Source organism: Manihot esculenta, chromosome 17 (genome assembly GCF_001659605.2).
Source record: "Manihot esculenta cultivar AM560-2 chromosome 17, M.esculenta_v8, whole genome shotgun sequence".
Classification (NCBI taxonomy): domain Eukaryota; kingdom Viridiplantae; phylum Streptophyta; class Magnoliopsida; order Malpighiales; family Euphorbiaceae; genus Manihot; species Manihot esculenta.
Window position 1 is genome coordinate 15362342 of NC_035177.2, and position 18403 is coordinate 15380744.

Sequence of the window (18403 nt, forward strand, 5' to 3'; positions counted from 1 at the left end):
TGTCTTTGCTCTTGTGAACTTCCTTCATCAGTCTTGGCATCTTGGAGCTCTTTTCCACTCCTTAACATGATAGCATTAACATTTTGTCTGGGATTAGTTTCAGTTTGGGAAGGTAACTTACCTTGAGATTTGAGCTTGCTCACTGAGGTCACTACTTGTCCCATTTGCTATTAGAGAGTTTGCACCGAACTTGCCAGAGTCTCAATCATCTTCTCAAGGTGCTGGTTGAAACTTGGAGGTGCTGGTTGGGCTTGATTTCTTTGGTAATTTTGGTAGTTGTTAGCCCTTGCATAGCTGAAGTTTGGATGGTCTCTCCAGCCTGGATTGTAGGTGTTGGAGTATGGATCATATCTAGGCTGGCTGTTGAATCCTCCAATTGCGTTCACTTGCTGGTCTTCCTCTTGAAGTGTTGGACATCAGTCAGTTGAGTGTCCAACATATGAGCAGATCCCACATGGCTAAGACTACTGGAGTGGCTGAGCCTGTTGAGCTTGACCTATGATAAAATTTTTCATAACAGAGGTTAGTTCAGAAATCTGTGCAGTGAGAGCAGATGTACTTACCTCATTGGCTCCTCTTTGCAGTTGCTATTCATTTCCATATTGTCTTGAGATGCTGCAAGTGTTGAGATCAAGTCTCTGATTGCTCGAGGTGTGCTATCCTGGATGGAACCTCCACATGCTACATTAATGAACTTCCTTTCGAAAGGTAGCAGACCTCCACATAAAAACTCTATGAGTGATTTATCTGAAATGTCATGTTGAGGGCAACCTGTACACAATCTTTTAAACCTTTTCCAATAGTCATACAAATCCTCAATTGGTTTCTGTTTAATGCTACTGATCTCTCTTCTTATGCCTATTGCTTTAGAAGCTGGGAAATATTTATTCAAGAAGGCACTAACCATACCATCCCAAGAAGTTATGGAACAGGGTGGTAAGTAAAACAACCAATCCTTAGCATAATCATCAAGCGAAAAAGGAAAAGCTCTTAATTTAACATGCTCTTCAGATATGCCTTGCGGCCTCATGGATGAACATACAATTTGAAACTCCTTTAAGTGCTTGTGTGGATTTTCATTCTCTAAACCTCTAAACTTAGGTAGTAGATGAATCAAACCTGTTTTGAGCTCAAATGGAACTGTCAGAGGCGGATAGGTGAGGCAGAGAGGTGCTTGGTCACCTATAGGGACTGCCAACTCCCTCAATGTTCTTTCTCTTGGCTCTGGTGGCCTCATGGCTGGATTTTCTGGTATTAATCCATCATGGACAGCAGGTTCAGCAGGGGCAGCAGGTTGTGCTATATGTTCAGCTATCTTCGCGGCTGTTTGGTACGATTCAGAGGCTTTAGAATCTTGGTCTGCGATGGGGTGCTCCTTGGGCGAGGGCTCGGCTTCAGTTGTCTCCTTAAGCCGAGATGCTTGCTTCCCAAGTCTCTTGATGATGCGCTCAATTTCTGGATTGTAAGGCAGAGTTTCCTTGTGTCCAGATCTGGTCATGAAAGAAAAATAAATTAGTTAAATCAACTCTCCGGCAATAACGCCAATTTTTGACAATGCGGTTGTCGAAGCCGGTCAAAAATAATCTTTTCAGTTATCAACAATATTACAACTGCAGATAGCGGTGAAAGGATCAAATCCACAGGGAATTGAAAACTTACCTATCTTCCTTATCAAGACCAATAAACTGAAAGCGAATAAATTGAAAGCGAAATAAACTGACAATAAAAGTAAAAGGGGGGTTTTGAGATTGATTCAGTTAAACTAATAAAGAAAGCAATAAAGTAAACGAATAGTAAAAGTAAAGAGAAATCAATAATAAGAAAGCTCTAGTTAAAGAATTGGATCCACTTCAGTTGTTGGGATTAATCATTGATACTTAGGTTCCTTTGTTTGATTCAATAAATTAGTTATGGAGATGGAAGACGCTTCTCACCACCATGTCTCTCCTTAAGCATAAATTAATTTGGGAACATCCTCTAACTAATCACTAATCAACAAGTTGCCCAGGAATGTCTTTGGTCCTTAGGCATCAATACAATTGTCAATTGCATTAAGAAATAGAGAGATCTAATTCTAGCTACCCAAACGCATGGAGATATCGCTAGATCATGCAATTTTCTTAGTTTTTATACCAAGTGTTCTTGTATTTGAACAATCCAAGCAATTACGAACTTAAAACTATTCAAACTAACAATATATCACCTTGCAATCAAGAATCAACTGCCCACATTAATCAAAATAATAAAGCAATAATGGAATCAAGCATGAAATTGCATAAATATTGAATAAATAAAAGCTAAACAACGTATGTTCAGATCTCCCAATCCATAAAACAACCAAAGTATCACCTAAAGGTTTCAGCCACTCATAGCTAAAACAAAATAAGAAAAGAAGAAGAAAGAAATAATAACTGAATGGAGAGAAGAAGACTTGTGCGCCGGCTAAATGGAGAGAGTGTGGAGAGAGGGAGAAGAGAGAGACGTGGTCAGCTCTTGAAGGGATGTTTATATAGTATTTAGGTGCCGCCCTAGGTCTTTACTTGCTGTCCAAGTCTTTCCCTTGCCGCCCATGTGTGCATTGATGAGGTGGAGCCTCTCTTTGAATTTTGAATCTTGAATGTGCAAGACTTGAGGTGGCGTGTGTGTCTTCTTTGACTTCCTTGACAAGCTAAATTTGAATGTGCATCTTCTAAAGATTTGGCTTCTAAAGATTTGGCTTCTTCAATAAGGAAAGGGATTCTTGAAGATTTAAATTTCAAATTGCTCAGCACTTTCCTTGTTTGCAACTTTCCTTATTTAGCACTTTCCTTAATAAGCTGAATCTTGAATTTGAATGCTCTTGGATGTTTGAAATTTGAATTTCAAACTACTTCCCTTGTTTATCTCATCTTCAGATGCAACTTGGCATGCTTGCTCTCCTTTGTTCCATTTTAGGCAGTTTTAAGGGCATTTTCTCCAAATTACCTCTTTATACCATTTTCTATAGAATAAGATCAAAATCAAAAAATTAGGCAGAAAAAGTGTAAATTAACATCAATAACATCATGATAAAATGGTATAAATTTGGCCTAATCAGTAAGTCCCACTATTGTTGTCTAGATGGTTTTTCAGGATTTTATCAAATTCCAGTGGCTCCAGAAGACTAAGAGAAGACCATCTTCACTTGTCCTTTTGATACCTTTGCATTTAGAAGAATATCATTTGGGCTATGCAATGCTCCTGCTACCTTTCAACGCTGTATGATGAGCATATTTTCAGATTATGTGGAGAAAATCATTGAAGTCTTCATGGATGACTTCACAGTGTATGGTAACTCCTTCGAAGAATGCCTTGCCAATCTGGAAAAGATAATACAAAGATGCCTTGAATCAAATCTTGTACTTAACAATGAGAAATGCCACTTGATGGTTAACCAAGGTCTTGTCTTAGGCCATGTTGTTTCAGCTAAAGGAATTGAAGTGGACAAAGCCAAGGTGGATACCATAAAAAATCTGCCTTATCCCACAAACGTTAGAGAGATCAGCTCTTTCCTTGGCCATGTAGGATTCTACAGAAGATTCATAAAAAATTTCTCCAAAATCACACAGCCATTATGCAGATTGCTCCAGCAAGATATAACATTTGATTTTGATGCAGGTTGCAAGACAGCATTTGATCTGATAAAGGAATTACTTGTGACCACCCCAATCATTCAGGCACCTGATTGGAACTTGCCGTTTGAAATCATGTGTGATGCAAGCAACTACATTGTGAGGGCAGTCTTGGGACAACGGGTAGGGAACTCACCTCACATGATTCACTATGCATCTCGCACATTGGATGCTGCCCAAAGCAACTATTCAACAATAGAAAAGGAGCTCTTGGCTGTTGTATTTATTTTAGAGAAATTCAGACCATACGTCATGGGGACTAAAGTCATAATTTACTCAGACCATGCAGCCTTGCGATACTTGATCAAGAAAAAGAAGGCAAAACCGAGACTCATTCGGTGGATTCTGCTATTATAAGAGTTCGATATGGAGATACGAGACAAGAAAGGGAAGGAGAATCTAGTGGCTGATCACCTAAGCCGACTTCCCACTAAATCCGCACCATGTCCAATCAAGGAAGACTTTCTAGACGAACATCTGTTCGTCTCTTAGCTTGCTTAGTGGATCGCACCACACAAACCACACCAGGGGAGTACTCAGTTTCCTTTGAACTTTAATATTTTCAATATATTGAGGACAATGCATGAACTAGGTGTGGGGGTGCATATATCTCTGAATTTTGATGCTTCATGTATTCTTTTTTATTTCTTTTATATCCATTTAAGTTTTAATTTTTAATTAGCATACATTAAGTGAAATTTTTTCATTTTTGCTTTCACATAGCCACAGTTTTCACACACATGTAGCCACAGTTTTTCTTTTTTTCTGTTTTGTTATCCTTTACTCAAACACATAGGCTATGTTGAATGAGCTTTCTTTCCATGACTCCATTGATGTGATGACTCTTTAAACCTAAGTTGAATCAATTGCAGTGAGTTGTATTCATTTTTTTGGGAATTTCCTTTTGAATTGAATCTTTGAGCTTGCTATGGTGAAAAATGAATTTCATTACTCATTAGAGAGAATGATAAAATGAAAGATGTGTGAAACAAACATGACTTATTTTAACAATTGGTGTTGATTTACCCTATTCATTGAGAGAAAGAAATTCAGCAAAGGCAAAGACTTCAAAAGCACAAATTAAAAACGGTTCCAATGGTCAAAAGACTATGAACAGATCTAGTAGCCATTTGGACAGGTGACCAACTGAGTAACTGGGGGTGGGTATCACAAATATGTACCTTCATATCAAAAGGTTGGTGATCTTTTCAGGCAAGGATAAAAGTGCAAAAAGCTGAATAAAGTGCTTCAAGTAAAGGCAAATCACTCCAAGAGCTAGAAAGAGTCTAAACTAAACAAGAATATGTGCATGTGTAATCTCGCTCTTGAGGAAAACAAATACTAGCCATGATAAGTAAAGGGAGACAAGGAAAGAAGGAGAGTAACCTTGGTGCATACACTCTTTACTGCAATGTTTCAAAGTAGGGGTCTAGAGTAAAAGCTTAAGTGGAAATAAAGGATCAAGTAGCAAAGAGAGCTTGTTTGACTAAGTTTATTTGCTTGAGGACAAGTAAAAGGCTAGGTGTGGGGTTATTTGATCAGTCCAAATTTAGACTATTTTATCATAATGTTATTAATGTTAATTTACACTTTTTCTGCTTAATCTGTGGTTTTGATCTTATTTTGCAGAAAATGGTGTAAAGAGGTAATTTGGTGAAAATACTCTCAAAACTGCCTAAAATAGGATAAAGGAGAACAATCATATTTGTACAAGCCAAGTTGCAACTGAAGAGGAGATAAATAAGGAAAGTACATTCAGGAAAGTAATTTGAAATCCAAATTTCAAATCTTCAAGAAGCCTCTCCCTTATTAAGGAAGCCAAATCTCAAGAAGATGCTCTTGCCTCCCAAGGATTCAAAATTCAAAATTCAAACGAAGGCTCCACCTCATCAAAGGCAAACTTGGGCAGCAAGGTAATCTAGGGCAACACCTTCACACTATAAAAATCACATGAAGGAGCCACCCCAATCTTGGCTCCTCCTCTCCAACACAAGTGGCCGAACGCCTCTTCCTTCTCCAAGCCAAGCCGCTGGCCGGTTCTTCCTTCTTCTCTTTCTTTTTGAGTTTCATGGCTGAAATTCTTTTTTCTAGTTGAAGATTAGGTGAAACTTTAGTTGTTTTATAGATTAGGAGATCTGAATATACATTGTTTATCTTTTTTTTTTCAATATTTATGCAATTTCATGCTTAATTCCATTGTTGCTTTGTGGTTTAGATCAATAGGGCCAATTGATTCTTGATTGCAAGGTAATAATTTATTAGTTTGGATAGTTTTAAGTCCGTAATTGCTTGAATTATTCAAACACAAGTAACTCTTGATATAAAAACTAAAGAAATTGCATGATCTAGCAATATCACCATGCGTTTGGGTAGCTAGAATTAGGCCTCTCTATTTCTTAATGCAATTGATAGTTGTTAGATGCCAAAGGCCCAAGGATGTTGCTTGGCAACTTGTTGATTAGTAATTAATTACAGGACGTTCCCTAATTGATTTATGCTTAAGGAGGGATATGGTGGTGAGAAGCGTCTTCCATCTCTATAACTAATTTATTGAATCAAACAAAGGAACCTAAGTATCAATGATCAATCCCAACAATTGAAGTGGATCTAATTCTTCAACTAGAGCTTTTCTCATATTTGAATTTCTTTACTTTAATTATTTGCTTTACTTTAATTATTTGTTTTACTTTATTGCTTTTAGTATTAGTTTAATTCAATCAATCTCAAAAACCCCCCCTTTTATTTTACTTTCAATTTGTTTCCTTGGTCTTGATAAGAAAAATAGGTAAGTATTAATTCCCTGTGGATTTGATCCTTTTGCCACTATCTACAGTTGTAAAATTATTGATAACCAAAAAGGTTATTTTTGACTGGCTTCGATAACCGCATAGTTAGGAGGCCTTTTGAATGTTCGCCTCAGGCTACAACCAGGCTTGAAGTCGGCTAGGGATGCCCCTTCACTCTATCAGCGGACCTATGAGCTCCAGAAGTGGATTCTGATGGCGAGGAGGTACACTATAGAGAGGATGACAACCCTTTGTCCAAAGGTGCTCCTTGCTTGGCCCCTCGATCTGAGGGAGAGGATACCGTAGATAAACCCTTAAATGACTTAGTTAGTTCAGGTTCCCCCTCTCTTGCTACTTCTGTAACCTATTCTAATAATCAATAAAACTCAATTTTTGGTTATTTTTCCTTTGTTCACTTTTTATTTCCCTTATTGAATTTACTTGTATTTTTACACTTAGTCTGCTTTTGTATGCATAACTTTGAATGTAGTCAGGCTGTCAGCTCGTTGATTCAGACTTGTTTGTATTCCTTCCTATACTTATACTATTTTCATATGGAATTGTGTTGAGCTGGTGCACTGCCGACTTGTTTTATCTGTAGACCATTTTATTTGTTGTATTATTAATTATTTTTATATGTTGGATACCTTCATGTTTTCCTATCTCTTGCTTCTTCGAAGTTCTTAGGTTTTATTTTTATTTTGATTTTACCTTAGCTTTGTTTTTCTTTAAGTTTTAGGAGCATCGGGCTCTTCTTTGAGATCGGTGTTGTGCTTTAAACTTTACAAACCTTAAATTTACTTTATGATGAAGTACACTATTTCATGAAACTTGTATTACGATGCCTTAGGTTAACTTTTCTATTTGTCAAGCTCTATTCATGAGGTCGGCATTATACCTTAAGTTAATTTCTCTTATGAATCGAGCTTCTTCATGAGGTCAGACTCTCATTTTCTTGTAATTCGAGCTCTTCAGATTCCTTGTTTGCGATCCAAGCCCTTTATGAGGCCGGTCACTTAGGTTTGCATCCTTTTCCTTGAGTCTCGTGCATGCTGGGGTCCTCTCTTTTTAACTTTGCTCCCTTGTCCGAGCTCTATGGATCCCGTATCATTCCGGGCTCTTTAGCCCTGATTGTAACGAATCGGAAACTAGACCGCTACCGGCGCTAGGATTCAGATCGACTTAAGGTCGCCGGAACCCGTAGCAAGCCTACTATACATCCTGTGTACCTGATAAAATCCCATACATGATCATACATCAACAGGAAAACTTAAACATTCCATGAAACCAAGCTCAACCTGTACATGTATCATACTGAAAACATAAAACCCATACTAGAGCCCTCATCAAATGCTCTAATATGGTAAACATTACATGTCTCAAGCTTGGTTCAAACATAACTCATAATTAAAACTTTTACATAAGGATTATGTTAACAGGGATTATAATGATAAAAACTGGGGCAAAGCACACTTCTATTCCATTATACAATATATGTCCACAACTATTCTATTACATTAAACTATACCAGCTACTATGCCGACTTTCCGAGCTATCTTTGACCCTGCAAACCTGGGGTTAGGGGAAAGGGACAAGCTACAAGAGCCTAGTGAGCATAACATAAAAAAAAACAGTTTAATAAACATATGCTTGTGTGAAATGCGTCACAACACAAACAATTCACATTAAGATGGACTTGTCACCAGTAACCCTCTACATATCCAATATGCCCGGCCCTCGACGGAGCTCCTTAGGACTTTCGTTTATATATAACATAATATATCCATAATGTCAGGGGCGTAGAATGGGCCTCACCTGGACTTTCCCTTACATATTGCTAGAGGCGTAGAATGGGCCTCACCTGGACTTCCGTATCGTATCGTATCATATCATATCATCTCGAGGGCTAGTGGGTCATCCAATATCCATCCACATCAACAGTAAATTATGCAATGCATCATATTTCTAAATTCTAATGCATAACAACCTAATACATATACATGGCATTCATGATGCGTGAACATGCTTAAAAGTTTGGTTACTTTAAAAAGATAGTTCAGTTCTACTCACCTCTGGCTGACGTTCACCTAACAATGACGTGGCTAACTCACTGAAGGCCTCTACGGTCTCCCAGGTCCAATCCTACATAGATGGACTCAAATGAGGGACCAAACATCACTATTACATGACTCTAAATAACTCCCCAACAACCCCCTAAAACATACCAAAACATGCACATAAAACAAGCAAAGGAAGGTTGGGTAGGGGACTTTCAGCGGCCAAAGGTCCCTCATAGATCCGAAAGTTAGGGACTTTCGGGGGCAGGTTCGGCGGCCTAAACCCTTCACAGATCTGAAAGTCAGGGACTTTCGGGGGTGGGTTCGGCGGCCTAAACCCCTTCACAGATCCGAAAGTCCATGCTTTCGGGGGCACGTTAGGCGGCCAAAAGGCTACCTCCACAAGCAAGTTCGGCGGCCGATCCTAGGCTCTCCAACAAGGCAGAACCCGATTCTGCCCTATGCATACAACCACTTGTAATACCCGGCTAGACTCCGGTGTCGGAATTCCAACTTTCTGCTGGAATCTCCGTTGGAATTCAGAATCTCGGATATCGGAACCCCTAGAAGGGTAAAATATGTTTTTTACAAAATGTTTTTCATGATTTTATGGTTTGGTTTTGAGTTAAAGTTTTAAAAAAATAAAAGAAAAGGAGTTTGAAGGAAAACATTAGGTTCGGCAGCTGAACTTCAGGTTCGGCCGTCGAAAGTGGTGCTGCCGCGGGAGCTCTTCGGCTCTCGAAGGTGGTCTGGCCAGCCACCTATAAGAGGCCCCCAGTCCGAAAAACGGGCGAGTTTTCTCCCCATTTTCGAGCAAGGGTGAGTTCACGCCCTCCCTTTGTGGATTTTATGATTTTCTTTAAAATTCTTCAATGTTTTTACGAGTTTTCTCTTGTCTTTGAAGATCTAAGCTTAAACCCGAGTTTAGAAGCCTTGGAGACCGTTTGACTCATCTCCAAGTTGGGGTTGCTGTCACTCCTAGATCTCCAAGAGGTAAGCCTAGATCCTTGCCTCTCTTATGTTTTTAATTAAGTTTTATGAAGGATTAAGGGGAAAAGATGCATGTGATGGTTGGATCTAGAGCAATAGGGTTTGAGTTGGGTTTTTGTTCAATATATGCGTATGTGATGTTTTTGTTGTTGTTTGTTGGGGCAATGCCCCTTATGCATGTTGGAGTGAGTATGCATGTTTGAGGAAAGGATGTGAGAGTTTGAGAAGTTTTGGAGGCTGAAATGCATAGGGCAGAATCGGGTTCTGCCATTCTGGAGAACCCAGGTTCGGCAGCCGAAGCAAGGTTCGGCCGCCAAACCTGCCTATGGAGGCAGTCTTTGGCCGCCTAACCTGCCCTCGAAAGAATGGACTTTCGGATTTGGAAGGGAGTTTCGACCACCAAACCTGCCCCCGAAGGTTGGTGACTTTAGATCTGTGGAGACTTTCGACCGCCAAACCTGCCGCCGAAAGTCCCCTGCCCGGCCTTCCTTTGCTTGTTTTATATGCATGTTTTGTGAAGTTTTAGGGGAGTTTTTGGAGAGATGTTTAGATTCTTGCTAGAGTATGTTTGGTCCCTCATTTAAGTCCATCTGTGTAGGATCGGACCTGGGAGACCGTAGAGGCCAACAGTGAGGTAACTGCTCCAGAGTTAGTAAAGCGTCAGCCAGAGGTGAGTAGAACTAAACTAATCTACTATTTTTAAGTAATCAAACTTTTGAGCATGTTCATGCATCACGATTGCCATGTTTATAGGATGTTTGCATTAGAATTCACGAATATGATGCATTGCATAATTTACTTTTAGTGTGGATGGATATTGGATGACCCACTAGCCCTCGAGCAGGTTATGATATGATATGGATATGGAAGACCAGGGCTGCCCATTCTACGCGCCCTAGCACTATGTAAGGGAAAGACCAGGGCTGCCCATTCTATGCCCCTGGCACAATTAGACATATTATGTTATATTTAAGAGGAAGTCCTGAGGAGCTCCGTCGAGGGCCGGGTATTGATTTGGAATATGTAGGGGGTTACTGGTGACAAGTCCATCCTTGATGTGAATTGTTTATGTTGTGATGCATTTCATGAAAGAATATGTTTATTTAAACTGTTTTTATGGTTCTGCTCACTAGGCTCTTATAGCTTACCCCATTCCCCTAACCCCCAGGTTTGCAGGATCAGAGTTAGAGCAGGGAAGTCATCAAGGTTGATGGTATATGTTATGTAATAAAATAGTAGTGGACATGTACTATGTGATGGACTAGATTTGTGCTTTGCCCTAGTTTATGTTTTGTAATCCCAGTGAACATGTTTTTATATAAAAGTTTTATTATGAGTTATGTTGATCCAAGCTTGATGTATACGATGTTGACCATACTAGAGCATTTGATGAGGGCTCTAGTGTGGGTTTTATGTTTACAGTTCATGATGAATGTACAGGTCAAGCTTGGTATATGAAAAGTTTAAATTTTTATGAAAATGTATGTTCATGTATGGGATTTTATCAGGTACACAGGATACGTAGTAGGCTTGCTACAGGTTCCGGCGACCTTAAGTCAATCTGAATCCTAGTGCCAGTAGCGGTCCGGTTTCCGGATCGTTACACCACCCAACTCTCTAATCCTCACACCAAACTTCTCAAAAACATGCATACTCACTCAAACATGCATAAGGGACATAGAAACTAGTCTATTTCCCAACAAACAACAATAAAAACTCATAAGAGCAAACATTCATTAAAAACCCATGTAATACCCGGTGAGATCAGGCATCGGAATTCTTACCGTCCGGTGGAATTCAAGGATGTCAGAGGGTTCTAGAAGGGTAAGAGAAAGGTTTTCTAAAATGAGTTTAAGTATTTTAAAGGTTTCGAGTGAGATAGGATAGTTTTGAAGAGAAAAGACTATGGGGACAATTGCCAGGTTCGACCGCCGAAGTGAAGTTCGACCGCCGAAAGTGCCTTAGATTTGGCTTCCGAAAGCTCAGGTTCGGCCACTGAACGTTGCATGGTTTTGCATGCGGTTAGGCTGCCAAAGCTGAGTCGGTTTGCCACCTATATTAACGCCTCCAGTCGATGAAATGGATAAGTATAGCTTGTCTTTTCCCTTCCAGAGGTAAGGCCACGTCCTCCATAAGTCATCTTCATGGTTTTATCCAATCTTGCAAAGGTTTGAGTGGTTTTATTGTTGTTTTGAAGGTTTTAAGCTCAAAAAGAGAAGATTTGATGTTTGGAGAGTTTGAAGGAGAGTTGCTCCATATCTCTTCGTTCAGTTCGTTCATCTTCTTGCTTTCAAGAGGTAAGTGGAGATCGTGAACGTTTTGTACTGCTTTATAGAGGTTTTATGGGAGGTTTGGGTAGAGTTGCATGTTTAGGGTAATTGGTGTTTTGGTGTTGAAAGCATGTTTTTGTGTTATTCTGTGTTGTTTTGTTGGGGTTTTAGGTAGCTTTGGACCCCTTTGGACATATACTTTCGTATATGTAAGTGAAGGAGTTGTGTTATGCATGTTTTGGGTGTTGGAAAGGATTGAGGAGCTTGGTTGCTGGCGAGGATCAGTTCTGGATGAACTCAGGTTCGGCAGCCGAAGGTCCATTCGGCCGCCGAACCCCTTGAGAGGTGGCTTTGGCTGCCACAGCTCACCCCCGAGAGTTTTGAGTTTCGGCTCTGGAAGGGGGATTCGGCTGCCAAAGGTGCCGCCGAAGGTTAGAGACTTTCGTCTCTGGAGTGTGTTTCAGTCCCCGAACCTTGCCCCCGAAAGGGTTTGGCAGCCGAAAGTAGAGATTCGGCCACCAAAAGTGCTTGAGTTTCGGCTCTGGAGAGGACATTCGGCCGCCGAACCTGCCACCGAAAGTGTCCTGTCCAGCTTTCTTTTGCATGATATATGTGATTGTTCTATGAGGTTTTAGGGGTTCTTTGGGGAGTTGTTTAAGAGTATGTTTGACACCTCATTCGAGTCCATTTGTGTAGGCTTGGGCCCGAGAGATCGAGGAGGTCGTCAGGGTTAGTAGAGGCAGTTCAGTACCTACTAGAGGAGCAGAGGTGAGTAGAACGACACTTAATGTTTTTAATATGAGAAAGATATATATTTGTAGCATGTTTCATGCATCATGAGTATATGCAATAGGTTGAGTGCATTAGTAGACACGAATAAGCTGCATTGCATTAGTTATTGTTGATGGGGATTGGACTCAGGCGACTCCAATAGCCTATGATCTGTTATGGCTAGATAAGACCTGTGGGAGCTCTGTAGGAGGGGCCGGGCGCTAGTTCATGTAGTGACATGGGAGTCCATAGAGGCCAGGCACAGACAGAGGGAGTTTTGGGGTCATGTCTGATCCGAAATGTGAAATGTTTGTGCTGTGACACATTTCATGAGCGCATGTAATGAATGAATTATTTTCAGTGTTTCTACTCACTGGGCTTTAGTAGCTCATCCCTTTCCCTTAACCCTAGTTTTGCAGGGTCAGAGAAAGCCGTGGGACGACAGAGACAGCAGGATGTAAACTATGGTTTTGCTTGTGTAATAGAGTAGTGGACATGATGTAAATTAAAGAGATGTATGTACCATGATGTAACAGATAGTAGGTTAGTGTGTTTATGGTTTAGTCTGTGCTTTGCTTGGTGTATGGTTTATCCCTTGTGTATGCATGTATCCTGTTTTACGTTTCTTGATGAGAAATGTGTCAAACTAGGCTTAACGTATGATGTGTTTATAAAACTCCAGTGATAGGGAAGAAAGGGTTCTAATCCCTTGACCCAGAAATAGAACCGTGAGGGAAGAAAGGGTTTCAATCCCTTGACTCGCAGCGGAAGCCAAGGCTAACCTATGATATGCTGACCCTAAGAGAGTGGGTTCTATGTTTTCAGACATAGGGCATGGAGGTTGAGCTTGGTAGTGGATCGCTGGTGTAGGCCCTGGGGGCTGTGTCAGACTGCTATGTCTGAGTGATTTTAAGGTTGAGCCTAGTGGTTTTTTAGAAAAAGTTTAAAGGGTTAGTGGTCTAGTTGGATCATGTATGGGATTTCAGAGTTCAGGTTAGGCTTGCTACGGGTCTCGGCGGCCTTAAGCCGATCTGGATCCTAGCGCCGAGCAGTTTGGGCCGTTACAGAGGGGTACCGGTTTCCGGGCTGTTACAACCCAACTCCAACCCTATAACTCTAGATCTAACCATTTCATGCATTTTTAACCCTTTATCCTTTCTTAAAACTTGATTAAAACATAAGAAAAGCATGGATCTAGGCTTACCTCTTGGAGATTTAAAGGTGACAGCAACCCCAACTTGGAGATGAGGTAAAACGGTCTCCGGAGGTCTCCAAGGTTTCAAAACTTGGATCCAAGCTCAAATCTTCAAAAACAAAAGGAAACTCGTGAATTTCCTAAGAGATTTGAGGGGAAAACAACAAAAATCACAATGGGAGGGCATGGACTTACCTCTGCCTGAAAATGGAGAGAAAGCTCTCTCATTTTCGGGTTGAAGGCCTCTTATAGGTGGCTGGACGAAACTACCTTCGGGGGCCGAAAGGGAGGTCCCGAGGCACCACCTTCAGCGGCCGAACCTGGTTTTTCCCCCCAAACTATTTTCTTCAAAACTCTTTTCTTTCTTTCTTAAAACTTCAAAAATTTCAAAATTCATTTTATAAAAACCTTATTTTACCCTTCCTAAGGAGATCCCAGCTTCGAGATTTCGGGTTCCAACGGAGATTCCGTCGAAAGATTAGAATTCCGATACCGGAGTCTAGCCAAGTACTACATTGACTTTGGTTTAAGTCTTTTACTCTTGAGTTTTTTCGTGTGCATTTTTCAGGCTGCTTGCCCCCAAGCATTTTTCAGATCCCCTTTTTTTTTTCTTTAGGTTAAATCCTAAGGTTCTCTTTTTACCAGACTAGTTAGGTATTAAGGGTCAATTCTTAAGGTTGATACTTCTCATTATTGCCCCTGCTTTTGTTTGTGTGTGGGCCTTGAGGGAGCCGAGCTCACTTTTTGGAGGTCAGCGTGTAAAAGTTGAGCCCATAACTGACTCGTAGAAAATGTGGACGAGCTCTGTAGCTACATTAATAGATTTTCTTAAGAAAAACACAAAAGAAGGACCCACTTAAATTGGCCATATACATACACAAAGAGATAAATAATGAATTAATTATTGAGTTACACTTTTATAGTTATTGTGGAATCAGGGTCCCATATTCCTGCAGTTTGAGCCTTTTGACCAGGTCGGAGCTATACCTTCTGTTGGTATTCTTATAATCGGTGTCCTCTAGTGAGGTTGGACTCAAAGTTTTCACTTACATCCTTATAATCTAAATCTTTGTGTGAGGTCAGAGTTAGGTTATTGCCTTATTTACTGGTTTTATGCATGCCAAGGCCCTTTTCTCAGGTCGACTGCTTATTCCTCAACTTTTCTCTTATAGGCTTATAGCCTTGCTGGTGTAGGCCTTTGAAGAGGTATGTCCAACCTCTCTGGGCTTTGGAGAGGTCTATCTATTTTGGACCTGACCATATTGGGGTTTAATTCTTTTGTATCCAATAAATTGGGGCTTTCTACTGGCCGATTCAACCATTCGGAATGGTTCATTCGACCTTTTCGGGGGTTTTTTGCCAATTTGGGGGTGAGAGGTTTTTTATTTGTGAATTAAGGGTTAGGGGAAAAGTATTTGGGGGTTGACTACCGCGTGGCAGTGGGAGAGCATGCCTGGCGCTTGTTTGAATAACGCCAGGCCTTGGCGCCTATCAAACAGGCGCCAGACTATCTTAGCGCCTTTCATGGCTTGGGCCCCTAACATTCATTTATAATTAATTTAAAAAAATTAAAATATAATTATTATTTCAATATATTTAATTTTTATTGAATATAAAATTTACTAAAATATTACAAATTTTAATATATTATTAGTAATAAATTCATATTATGAGTCATTTATATGTGTTAAAATTTATCAAATATTTCATAACTTTTTATTGATGCTTAGGTGAAGTTAATAATTTATAATGAGCAAATAATAGTGAAAATAATGATATGAACAAAATTTAATTTAACAAATAAGAATTATATTAATAGCAATTAAATTCAATTATACAAAATTCATAATAATAATGTTCTAAATGATGTCTAACGATGACCATGTAGATGACTGCCTGTGTCACAATATCGTGGTCTCCTCTCATCAGGGAGCCTTGTGTTGTACCGACGCCCGTTAAATGATGGCTCCTATTGAGTCTCTTGAGAATCTCCAACATCATCGTCTACCATAGATAGATTTAAATAAGGAGGTTGAGATCGAGGCCTTGAACTCTCCCCAACAACTGGATCCTGAGTTGCAAAGCCGAAATCTCCTGAATAAATGGTTGTAGAAAATAACTCAGGAAAATTTGAAGAAAACAAGCTAAGTCAGCTTGAGGGATCATCCAGTGATTTTCGGGGGAATGCAAGAAAAACAGACTCTGATGGAGTATGTATTTACGTAGGGGAGAAGAATTCGAACAATGTGCTAGCCATGCCTTCCCCTCCAGTCTAATCGTAATTGCAAGGAGTTGGAGTAAATGATTGAAAATGCATAAAAGAATGCCCTAGTGCCTGTAACGACCCGAAAACCGGACCGCTACCGGCGCTAGGATCCAGATCGACTTAAGGTCGCCGGGACCCGTAGCAAGCCTACTATACATCCTATACACCTGATAAAATCCCATACATGATCAACATTTCATAAAAACTTTAAACTTTTTATACACCAAGCTTGACCTGTGCATGCACCAAAACTGAAAGCATAAAACCCCACACTAAAGCCCTCATCAAATGCTCTAGCTGGGTAACATATCATATGTCAAGCCTGGTTCAACATAACTCATCATTAAAACATTTCATAAGATCATGTACAAAAAGGGATTTACCATACATTAGGGCCAAGCACAATACTAATCCTCATTACATCACTGGACAATACCTTACATTACATTACATCATTTTGCATATCATGTCCACTACTAATCTATTACATATACATAGCTTTCAACCTTGACGACTTCCCCGTCTATCCTGAACCTGCAAGCCTGGGGGTTAGAGGTAAGGGGTGAGCTACTAAAGCCCAGTGTGCAGAACAATAAAACAATTTAAATAACATATGCTTCCATGAAATGCATCACATCACAAACAAATCACATCAAGGATGAACTTGTCACCAATGACCCTCTACATAATCCAATGTGCCCGGCCCACAACGGGAGCTCCTCAGGATTTCGCTTAACATATCATAACATAACATATCCAATGTGCCAGGGACGTAGAATGGGCCTTTGACTTGGACTTTCTCTTACTCTGTGCCAGGGGCGTAGAATGGGCCTCGACCTGGACTTCCATAACATATCATATCATATCAAGGGCCAATGGGTCATCCAACATCCATCCACATCAACATCATATTATGCAATGCATCATATTCGTGAATTCTAATGCAAAACAACTTATTTCATACATGGCATTCATGATGCATGATCATGCTTAAAAGTTTATTTGCTTCCAATAAAAGAGTTGTGCTCTACTCACCTCTGGCTGACTCTAAACTAACTCTAAAGCAGCTAATACTGCTGGCCTCCTCGGTTCCTCAGGTCCGATCCTACACAGGTGGACTCAAATCCAAATGAGGGACCAAAGAAACTCTAACATGACTCTAAACAACTCCCCAAAACCCCCCCAAAATATCATAAAACATTCATAGAAAACATGCAAAGGAAGGCTGAACAGGCGACTTTCGGTGGCAGGTTTGGCGGCCGAAAGTCCCTCCAGAGCCGAAAGTAAGGCACTTTCGGGGGCAGGGTTCGGCGGCTGAAAGTCCTTCCAGAGCCGAAAGTCACCCACTTTCGAGGGCAGATTCGGCGGCCGAAACTCCCTTCCAGAGCCGAAAGTCCAAACTTTCGGGGGCGAGTTTAGGTGGCCAAACTGCCTCCACAGGCAGGTTCGGCGGCCGAAACTGGCTTCGGCGGCCGAACCTGGTCTCTCCCAAAGGGCAGAACCCGATTCTGCCTTGCAAATCCAGCCACCCACAACAACTCAACATGCATCAAAACTATACTAAAACATGCATAAACACATTTCCAAGCATATAGGAGCATAAAACTAACCTATACCCCAACAAACATCACATTTAGCATACATTTAACATAAAGGGTACATAAACCCTAATATTATACAACTAGCCTAAACATGTATCAAAGCCCTTAATCCCTTCTTAAAACTTACTTAAAACATGAAAGAAGAGAAGGATCTACACTTACCTCTTGAAGATCGAGAGGAGGGTGATCAAAACTTGGAGATTTAGAGAGATTGAGCTCCGGGGGTCTCCAAGCTTCAAAAACTTGATCTTAGCTTAAAAAAATCTTCAAAACAAAGTAAAAACTCATCAAAACTTGAAGGGATTGAAGGAAAACAACAAATCGACCATGGAAATGCGAAATCTCACTTATGCCCGAAAATAGAGATAGAAAACTCGCCCATTTTTAGATAAGGGGCCTTTTATAGGTGGTTGGCCAGACCACCTTCGGGGGCCAAAGGTGCCTCCGCAAAAGGCCAATGTTCGGCGGCCGAACATGAGGTTCAGCGGCCGAACCTGGCTTTTTCCTTCCTTAGTCTTTTCTTTCAAAACCCAATTTCTTCCTTTATTAAAACTATAAAAACACATGAAAACATTTTAGAAAACCATATTTTACCCTTCTAGAGGGTTTCGACATCCGAGATTCCGTCAGAAAGTGGGAATTCTGATGCCGGAGTCTAGTCGGGTATTACATTCTTTCCCCCTTAAGAACATTCGTCCCCGAATGTTCAACACACAAGCATAGCATGGCCTAACACACATACCAACAAGGAAGCACACATAAAAACATAAAACACTAACCTTAAAAGAGATAGGGGTATTGCTGGAGCATAGACTCC